This window comes from Eubalaena glacialis, chromosome 3, assembly GCF_028564815.1.
Source record: "Eubalaena glacialis isolate mEubGla1 chromosome 3, mEubGla1.1.hap2.+ XY, whole genome shotgun sequence".
NCBI lineage: Eukaryota > Metazoa > Chordata > Mammalia > Artiodactyla > Balaenidae > Eubalaena > Eubalaena glacialis.
Window position 1 is genome coordinate 164798823 of NC_083718.1, and position 9210 is coordinate 164808032.

Here is a 9210-nt window from a genome sequence, read left to right on the forward strand (position 1 = left end):
AACAGAAATAGAGTCGCAGATGAAGAAAACAAACTTATGGTTACCGGGGGTAAGGGGGGGAGAAATAAATTGGGAGATTGGGATTGACATAAACACCCTTTTATATTTAAAACAGATAACTAATAAGGACTTACTGTATAGCACAGGGAACTCTTCTCAATACTCTGTGATGACCTATCTAAAAAAGACTGGATATATGTATATGTATAACTGATTCACTTTGCTGTACAGCAGAAACTAACATGACATTTTAAACCAACTATACTCCAATAAAAATTGTTTTAAATTTATAATTTAAAAATAAACTAATTAATTAAAAAAATACAACATCCAATGAAACAGAAAGGAAGCTGTGATAGGGAATGTTACTGGAACTACTTAGATGGAGAGGTCAGGAAAGGCCCTTCAAACAAAATGATGTTTAAGCTGAGATTGGAAGGAAGAATAGAAGCTGCCCACGTGAAGGTCTGTGGGAAGGATGAGCTGGCAGGGGACCGGTGCAAGGGCCCTGAGATGAGAAAGGGTTTGGAGTGATCAACAAGCTGAAAGAAGTTCGGTAAGGCTGAAGCCGAGAGAGGGGCAATAGATGAAGCCGGAGGGATGTGGCCTTATAAGGGATGGTGTTTGGATTTTATTCTAAGTGTGATGGAAAATCACTAGAAGGTTTAAGCAGGGAAGTAAGTGATGGGATCTGCTTTATAATTTTTAAAGTTTATTGTGGCTACTGTGTGAAGCCTGTGCTGGGGAGGGAGAGGGGATAGAGGGGAAGCCGTCAGGGACGCTTACGATGGACCAGATAAGCCGCATAGATGGCATAAAGGGGTAGCAGTGAGGTAAGCAGTAGGTGGGTTTGGGAAATGGTCTGGAGGTGGAACCAACAGAATTTGCTGATGGAGTGGATGTGGGAGGTGAGAGACGGAGAAAAATGAAAAACAACTCCCAGTTTCCTGTTTGTCAGGTTCACTGCTGTTTACCAAGAAGGGGGAAATCTGCAGAGAAAGAGGTTCTGGGTCACGAGTTTAGTTTTAGGGGCAGGACACTGAAGGAGTCACTCTTGGCTGTCTTAGCTGTCTTGATGAGGGTGGGCCTGGGTGGCTTGAGGGGGGGACACTGGTGGCAGAGTGCCCAGTGGAGGCTGGCAGGTAGCTGGGGGATTCTTCGGCAGAGCTCAGTGGGAAGGGGCTGAGGGTTTGCAGGGCAGTTGAGATGTTGAGGTGAGGCCAAGGCAGAAATCATTATCCAGTAGTCAAAACGTCAAGAATCTGAATTAGGGGGGAGGGAGGAGGAGGGTATGGTGGGGGCCTGTCTGGGGAGTCTGGGATCTCAGGGATGGAGCAGTTTGGGTGAGGCCAAGAGGAGGGAGTGGCCATGTGAGCAGGAGGCTGAAGCGGACTATTGACACAGTCTGGGAGGTCCGGGAGGTGTTGAACATGGCATTGACATGGAGCATGAGGTCCCCGAGATGATGCTTGTGCCTGCGATGGAGAAGAGGACCTTGAGACAGACATCAGCGTCCTGGGTAACCAAAGAAGTCACTGGAGGGCAGGTAACCCCGGTGAGGAGAGGGGGGATGCAGAACAGCAGGAATGGAAAAGAGCAGGAATTTCCCAGGATAGTGCAGGGAGGGCCACGAAGGGCGGGCGAGGGGAAGAAGGCTGATGGCTCATGCTCCCCACCCCCGCCCCGGGCGAGAATCGAGAATCGGTGGGTTTTCCAGACCCAGCGGGGTGAGGGCTGCGGCATCCCATGCGTGTGTTAGGGGAGCCCAAGCTCCCTACAAGGCAGACACTCTGGGACGGTGGGTTTATGGTGGGAGCAGGCTTCCAGAGGACACACCGGCCCTCGGGAAGGGAGAACGAGAGAGAAAAGGGGAAGAGCAGGAAATTTCCCCCCAATCCGCCCTCCCTGGGGCTCCTCACCCCCTCCAGACTCTCCCCTTCAAAGCCAGCCTTCACAAGAGGTGCCAGGCACTCCTTCTAAAGCACAACTCCATCCTGCCTCTTATCCACTTCATAAACCCCACTGCCCTCAGGGTAAAGTCTCTGTTCTTTAGCCTGGTCCACGAGGCCCTTCTGGAAGGATCTCACCTGCTGCCCTCCTTCCCACCTCTCTCATCCTAAATCCCCACAAAGCAGGATGAACTTATATCTCTAAGGGCACCGTGATGCATCAGGCCTCTGGGCCTTTGCACACACCATTCCCTCTGCCTGGAATGCCTTTTTCATCTCACGTGCCTAGAAAATGCCAAGTCTTTCAAGCAAGCATCTCCTCTTTGGAGAAGCTTCTCTGACGCCTTCAAGGAGTCACGATTGCCCCTTTCTTTGTGCCATCACTCTTCCTCATCTACCTTGTTTCATAAATCTATCTCCCCAGCTAGACCAGGAGTGCCTTAGGAGGACAGTATGATATCCACTTCTCTCTCTCTCTTTTTTTTTTTCTGTACCATGCGGCTTACAGGACCGCGGTGAAAGCGCTGAGTCCTAATCACTGAGCCACCAGGGAATTCCCTTATATCCATTTCTCTATCCTCCATTCCCAGCCCAATGCCTGGGATACAACAGCAGTTAATATTTATGAATGACAGGACAAAATTATAGCTAATTATAAAAAACCAGCATGTACTAAATACTCACTAAGATTCCTAGAACTGCGGTGAGCTCTCTAAATGCATTTCCTTATGTTAGGCCCATAAGAACTGTGGTGGAGCAGGTAGTGTTACTATACTGATTTTACAGATGAGGACACTGAGGCTCAGGGAGGTGAAGTGACTGGTCCAAGGACATTGAGCTAGTTGGTGGTAGAGATGGGCTTCTAATTGAGACAAGCCTAATTCCAGTGTCGGTGCACTTGACCACTATCCTATATTGCCTCCATGAAAGAGAGGCAGAGGACAAGATCTCAGAGGACAATGGGGTCACGGAGACTAAGGTTTGCAGGGGAGTCTGCAGTAAATTGACAATAACAAAGTCATCTTTTCTTTGAGTCACAGTGTGATCACAAGCACTGTTTGTTGCCTACCCAAAAGCCCATCTCCCCTTCTTCAGTACTGTCAGAGTTTTGCTTTCGTCTGTGAACACCCTTCCCCCCATAATTCAGGTAAATCCTGACTGGTCTAAGCTAATTTTAGTAGCATCATCCCTCTTGTCTGGTTGGTTCAGTGGTGGGCATGTGATCCAGTTAGCTCTTTTAAATTTCTTTTTAATTGGGATAAAATAACACAGTGTTATCTTTTTAACCATTTTAGAGTGCCACGTAACTCTTTAAGTTATTGCTGGACTTGGTTGAAGATGTAGTGCCTGGAGCTGCTGCAGCCATTTTGTGATCATGAGGATAATGGCCAACATACTGAGGGTGGTGGAATGAGATTAGAGGACAGAATCTGATGTGTGTGGTTCCTCAGCTGCTGGATCATTCCTACCTCAGCTCTTCCTGATACATGAGATAATACACCACCCTGCTGTCTAAGCCATTTTGAGCTGGTCTTCTATTACTTGTAGCTAAAAGTATATTGATACTGACACTGCAGGTAGTACAATAGTTCTTGCCTGATAGAGGACGACATGAAGTATAAAGAATTTCACTAATCTCTAGGAGCTACTGCCCTGGCCTGAGTCCACTGACCTTAGGTCTTCTAATGAGAATGATGATCTTGGCCTGGGTGAATAGTAACAGTGACCTGGGACATCATCTGAATAAGCTTGCAGGAGCTACAAAAGATGCAATCCTGGCTGTCTAGGGGTTCAGTTTACCAAACCAGTTAAGTATGTCTATGGTGCTGGGATCATAAGGCTGAATCAGACACAGCCTTTGCCCTTAAGGGGCTCACACTGCAGTGGGAAGATGACCACAGGCCAGTGATGAGTGATGAATAGGTCTACACGAGGTCCGGAGGCTGATGTGCAAGGTGGCTGGGTGAAACTTCACATAAACATTTTGAAGGATGGTAAGAGAAGGGCCAGAGAAAAAGGCATCTCTAGGCAGAATGACCAGCATATGCAAACTCAGGGGACCATGACTCTTTCAGGGAGATTACAAGTTATTTAGCATAATGGGAACCGGGCTGGCCACTTACAGGCTGTGTGTCTCTGAGCAAATTACCTGATGTCTCTGAGGCTTGGAATTCACATTTGTGAGAAAAAGAAAAAAGAAAGTAAAATGGTTGCAAAATTAGGTAACGGAATTTAGATGGAAAGCACAGTGCTTGGCATATATTAGGTGCACAAGAAATGCTCTTTATTATTCATCCATTTTTGTCACATGGTTCTAATTCATTATCTTCTCTGACCCAGGTGGCTTTCTTCCCTTTCTCACTCATTCCTGAGCCTAGTAGCGAGGCCCCCCAACTCCCGCAGACTTTTCCTCAGGCAGGAAACCCGACCCACTGCCTGGCCTGGGACAGCTTCTGGGGCTGGGTGGTTTGTGTTATTCATTCTCTCTCTCTCTCTCTTTTTTTTTTTCCCCTAAATGCAACAAAATAAAACCAAACAAAAAGCCCAACGCCTGGCGTGGCTTGTCAGGGAGTTATGCAAGTGTGTAAAAAAATAAAATAAAATAAACATCGAGTTTTCGGCATTTGGGGCTGTTTGATTAGGCACAGAGCAGAGCCAAGGGCCGGTGAGATGGAGGAAAGGCTCAGGGCAGAGGGGAGAGGGGAGGGGCTGGAGAGCAGGGGTGGAGGGGGCCCAGGACCAACTCAGAAATGGCTGTTTGCCCCCTGCAAACTTGGCAAGGATCTGGCCGAATGAGCCCAAATCCTGGTATTTGGGACCCAACTGCTCCACTTTCTCTGGCCATCCACCAGCTCTGCTCCCTGGCCATCAGGACACACCAGAGGTCATTCCATCCATGCCCCTGTCACTGTAAAAGACCCTGTTCCTTTGTCGCCATAGTTAGGGCTTCCCCCTCCTCTCCTGAGAAGGAGATTCCACAGCCTGTCTTGATTACTCCTACCCTCTCCCCTCTCCCCTCCCCCCCATCAGTCTAGCTTTTCTGCTCTAACTTAACTCCTGCTAACTATAGTTTTAGCCCATTTCCCTTTACCCAATCTGAAATGACGCTGGAGAACAGCTGTTTGCCACCCTAAGAAGTGTTTCCCTCCCTCCCTTCTTCAGGCTTGACTTCAACAGCATCTGGGTCACTGCAGGTGTCTGCAGCCCTTCAAGACCCAGTCCACAAACATGCATAGGGTCCCTACCGTTTACCGGGCATTTGCATCCTTCATTTCACTGCCCCTCAAAACAGATGAGAACTCTGAAGCTCAGAGAGGTTAAGTAACTTAGGCATGGCCACACAGCTGGTAAGTAATGGAGCAGGGATTTGAATCCCGGTCTTATTTCAAAATCTACCTCGCTCTCCTGCACCAGGTCCCAGTGGAGGGTCCTCACCTGGGTTCCCGGGACGTTATAGCCTCACATTTCCTCTGAACTGGGAAGATGCTATGAAGAGTTGACTCTGAGAAGAGGAGGGCGTGGCCGGGACCACAGGCCCCGTTGAGCCTGTTCCTTGTCACTTTCCAGGTTCCTGATGGGGAAACTGAGGTTTCGAGAGGCTCCCCGGCCCTGTTCTGACCCCAAGATGCCTGGAGCTGCAGCCGGTGCTCCGGCTGCGTGGAATCCCCAGGATGCGGAGTGGGAGAAGGGGAGGAGGAGGCAAGGACAGAGGGTCTGCGCCAGGGTCCAGACCAAGTGTGCGGTTGCCGGCCCTGCGCTCCAAGCGCAGCGCCCCAGCTGGGGGCAAGTGCGCGCGGGAGGGGGGCTACGAACTCCCGGGCCTGGCGCTCCAGTCCGTTTTTTGCTGCGGATCCCGGGAAGGGGGGCCGGCTCGGGGGTGGGACTGCAAAGGGGGGGGGATTCCCTCCCTCGTGCGCTAGGAGGACTAGCCCCTCTCCCGGCTGGGAGCTCCGGCGGCGGAGCCGAGGCGCAACGGAGAGCCCCGGCGCGGGCAGAGAGCCGGGGGCGGATCGCCCGAGTGGGGCACTGTGGAGAGGAGGGCCGGACCGGGCCGCCCCGGAGGACCGATGCGCCGGGTGGGGCGCTGGCCCCGGAGGGAGTGAGCCGCCCGCAGATTGAGCAACTTGGAAACCGGCGGGCGGAGCGCGGGCTCGCTGGGCGCCCAGGACAGTTCCGCGGCGGGCGGGTGAGCCGGCCGCGCCCTCGCCCCTCCCGGGCCTGCCCCCGCCGCGGCTGGCAGCGCGGAGGTGAGTCCCCACGGAGCTGCCCCGTCCTCCTCCCTAGCGCCCCCTTCCACTGGGACCTGGGGCGCCGTGGGCCCTCTCATCTGGGCTTGACCGAGCTGAGTGCGGGGGTGGGGGGGCGGGGAGACCGCCCGAGGAAGGGGACTTATGACTGCTCTCGGGTCGGCGAGGGCGGGGGGAGGCACCTTCTGGAGCCCCTCCTGCGAGTCCTGCCGTCCCCACCCCCGGCATCCCTCAAGCCAGTGGGCAGCCTCCTCGCGGTGCCGCCTCGGGTTGCCCTCAACCCGGCAGCCCCCGGTGATCGTGCTCACTCGAAGTTCTGAACTCCCCAAATCCACCAGACCGATTGTCCAGCACCCCCGAGCCAGAAGCTCTTGATTCCTGGTGTCTTCGCCTCGGATTCCCCCGAGTCCCACGGCCTCTAGCTACCACCCCCAGTGCCGCAGCCCGGGCCCGGGTCCGACGTGGCAGGCGGTGTGTGCCGCGCCCCCCCGGTGCGCTGCGAGGTGGCGCGGCTCACTGTTCCGCGGGTTCGGGGGGCTGAGGGACAGACGGTCTTGCTTGGCTGGGGAAAGATGGGGGCTGTTTGTTAACCCACGGCTCCCAGGAGGGCCGGGTCGGATTCCGGGTGCGCGAGCTTGGGGCAAGGGTTTTCTTGTGAAACCCACCTCTTGGACTTGGAGAGTTCTCTTGGATTTTGGGGGGCAGTCAGGGGGACTTCAGGTCCACCTCCCCTCCCCCTGCACCTGTTGGGCCTCTCCCGATAATAGGGAGGAAGACTCTGAGCGCTTGGAGTCGCGATGGAGGGGCGCGAAGGAGCCTTTCCCCGCTGCCCTTGGCGTTGGGGGGCGCGGGGGGGCGGTCGGCCCCAGCACCTGGCTTGGCTCTGGCAGACACACTAATCCCGACAGGTCGGGCCGGCACGTACTAGGTCCCGCCCCCAGCCCAGCAAGTCTTCTGCCCCCGCCTGCAGCCCTCTCAACCCGTAGCTGGTCCTGGGGAGGGCTAATGAGAAATTATCTGGATGGTTTACATTTTTGGGTCTGTATCCGGCCCCGGACCGGGTACCAATTTATCCAAATAGTGTTACAGGGAAGAAGGTGAAAGTTATTCCAGACTTCTGGGGGGACTGAGTCCCCGCCCTCAGCACCACCCCTAGCCCGTGCGCCCCTCCCCAGTCTGTCCTCCCCTCCTCGGACCACCTAGCACGTGCGGCCTCTCTCCTGGGCCACAGACTCTGCCTCTGCTTTCCACCCCTTCCCCAAGCTGGGTTGTGCCCTACACACCTCCGCTCCCTGCGCCTTGCTCTGCCCTCCAGATCCCCAGTCCTGAGCAGCAAACCTTTCGCTCACTGACTAGGTTTGTAACCCCAAGACCCTTAACCCATCCGTGCCCATAAAGTGGGAATAATTCTACTTTCCTCTTAGCCTTGTGGTGAGGAGTCAGTGAGGGCCTGGCGCATGGCAGGTGGTGCAGGCATGTCATGAATGTGAATCCCTCACCCCGACCCTGGCAGAGACAAAATGCCCTTCCTCACCCCCATGGATGCCTGACACCTTGATCACTGCCAGCAGTTCCCATTGCCGGCTCTGCCGGTGCAGAGTGATGGGCCTCCAAATAGGACCTGCCTGTGCCATGTAGCCCAAGGGGCAGAGGAAATCAGGCAGAGGAACCGAGAGAAATGAGACAGGCTACTTAAAAGAGAGTCATTAGCTCCTATCCCCTCTCTCAGCCTTGGTCCAAGGTTGTCTCTGTGTGTGTACCCACTGCATATGTGTGTGTGGGGATGGGGGCGGGGGGGGGAGGGGGGAGGGACCTCCTCCCTGGAGGGACGTGGATTCAGGGACCTGTGACCTTCTGGGGCTTGGTACTGCAGCGTTCCTAGTCTGAGACCTGTCCTGCCTTTAAAATCAGATATCACATAAAATTCAGAGTTTTCCACTTCTCTTTTAAAAAATCAGAAAATCTAGCAATGTGGAGCCAGTATTTCTGCCTATCAACAATCAACTGGAATGGAATAGCAGATGCTCCCTTTGGATGGGACATTTGCCCTCCAGTTCACCCCCTCCACACCCAGTGTCCCGCCTATTTGTTGCTTGTATCCCTGATAGAATGAACTCTTAGCTCCTTTCCAGGGTTGATTCAATATTGAAACTCTTCCTATCCAGTGATGGGCGAGGAAGGCCAGTGCCACTTGCTCCAGTGACATTCAGATCTGCAGCCTCCTCCCCATTTCCCTGCTGAGATCATGGTTTGATGGGGATACTGGTGGGAGTGGGTTGGAAGATCCTCCCTGGCAAGGGTTGGGTGAGCCTGGCAAGGGCCAGACTGAAAGCTAAGACCCAGGAGGACTGAGGGGGAAGTAGAGGGAGGGAGAGGAAGGGTGCTAACATTTGCTGAGCACTAACTCTGAAGTGCCAGGCACCGTGCTGGACAGGCACAGGGAGTGCAGAGAGGCATAGACCTGTTCTGCCCCAAGGACCCAGGGGTACTGATCACACAGTGAGACCAAAGCCTCACAGACTCAGGATTTAACACCAGCTTCGTCCGATGTGGTCTTCCTCCAGTGTTTGTCAAGTTTAAGGACTCAGGGCACCCTGAGAATGTATCTGCCAGGGGTCCTCAGACCTCAGTTTGAGAAAGGCCACCATTAAAGTTTAACCCTATCACTTTGAGTGATCACTGGGGCCAAGGCAATCAACCATAAAGATAAATGCAAATATGGAAATGGCGTAACAGTGCTCAGTGTTAAGATTAGTATCCAGATGGTATGAAAACTGTTTCTATTGCTTTTTAGATGACCATCAGAATGTAGACACAAAACGCAGTCTTGGTCATAGAAAATACAGCATTTATTGAGTCCTTATGTGCCAGGCACCGTTCTAAGCAGTTTCATGTATTAACTCATTTAAGCTATAAAAACAACAACCATCCTCTTGTAGATAAAGAAACTGAGGCTCAGACCAGCTAAGCAACTAGCCTAAGGTAACAACTAATAAGTAGCAGAGGCAACATTC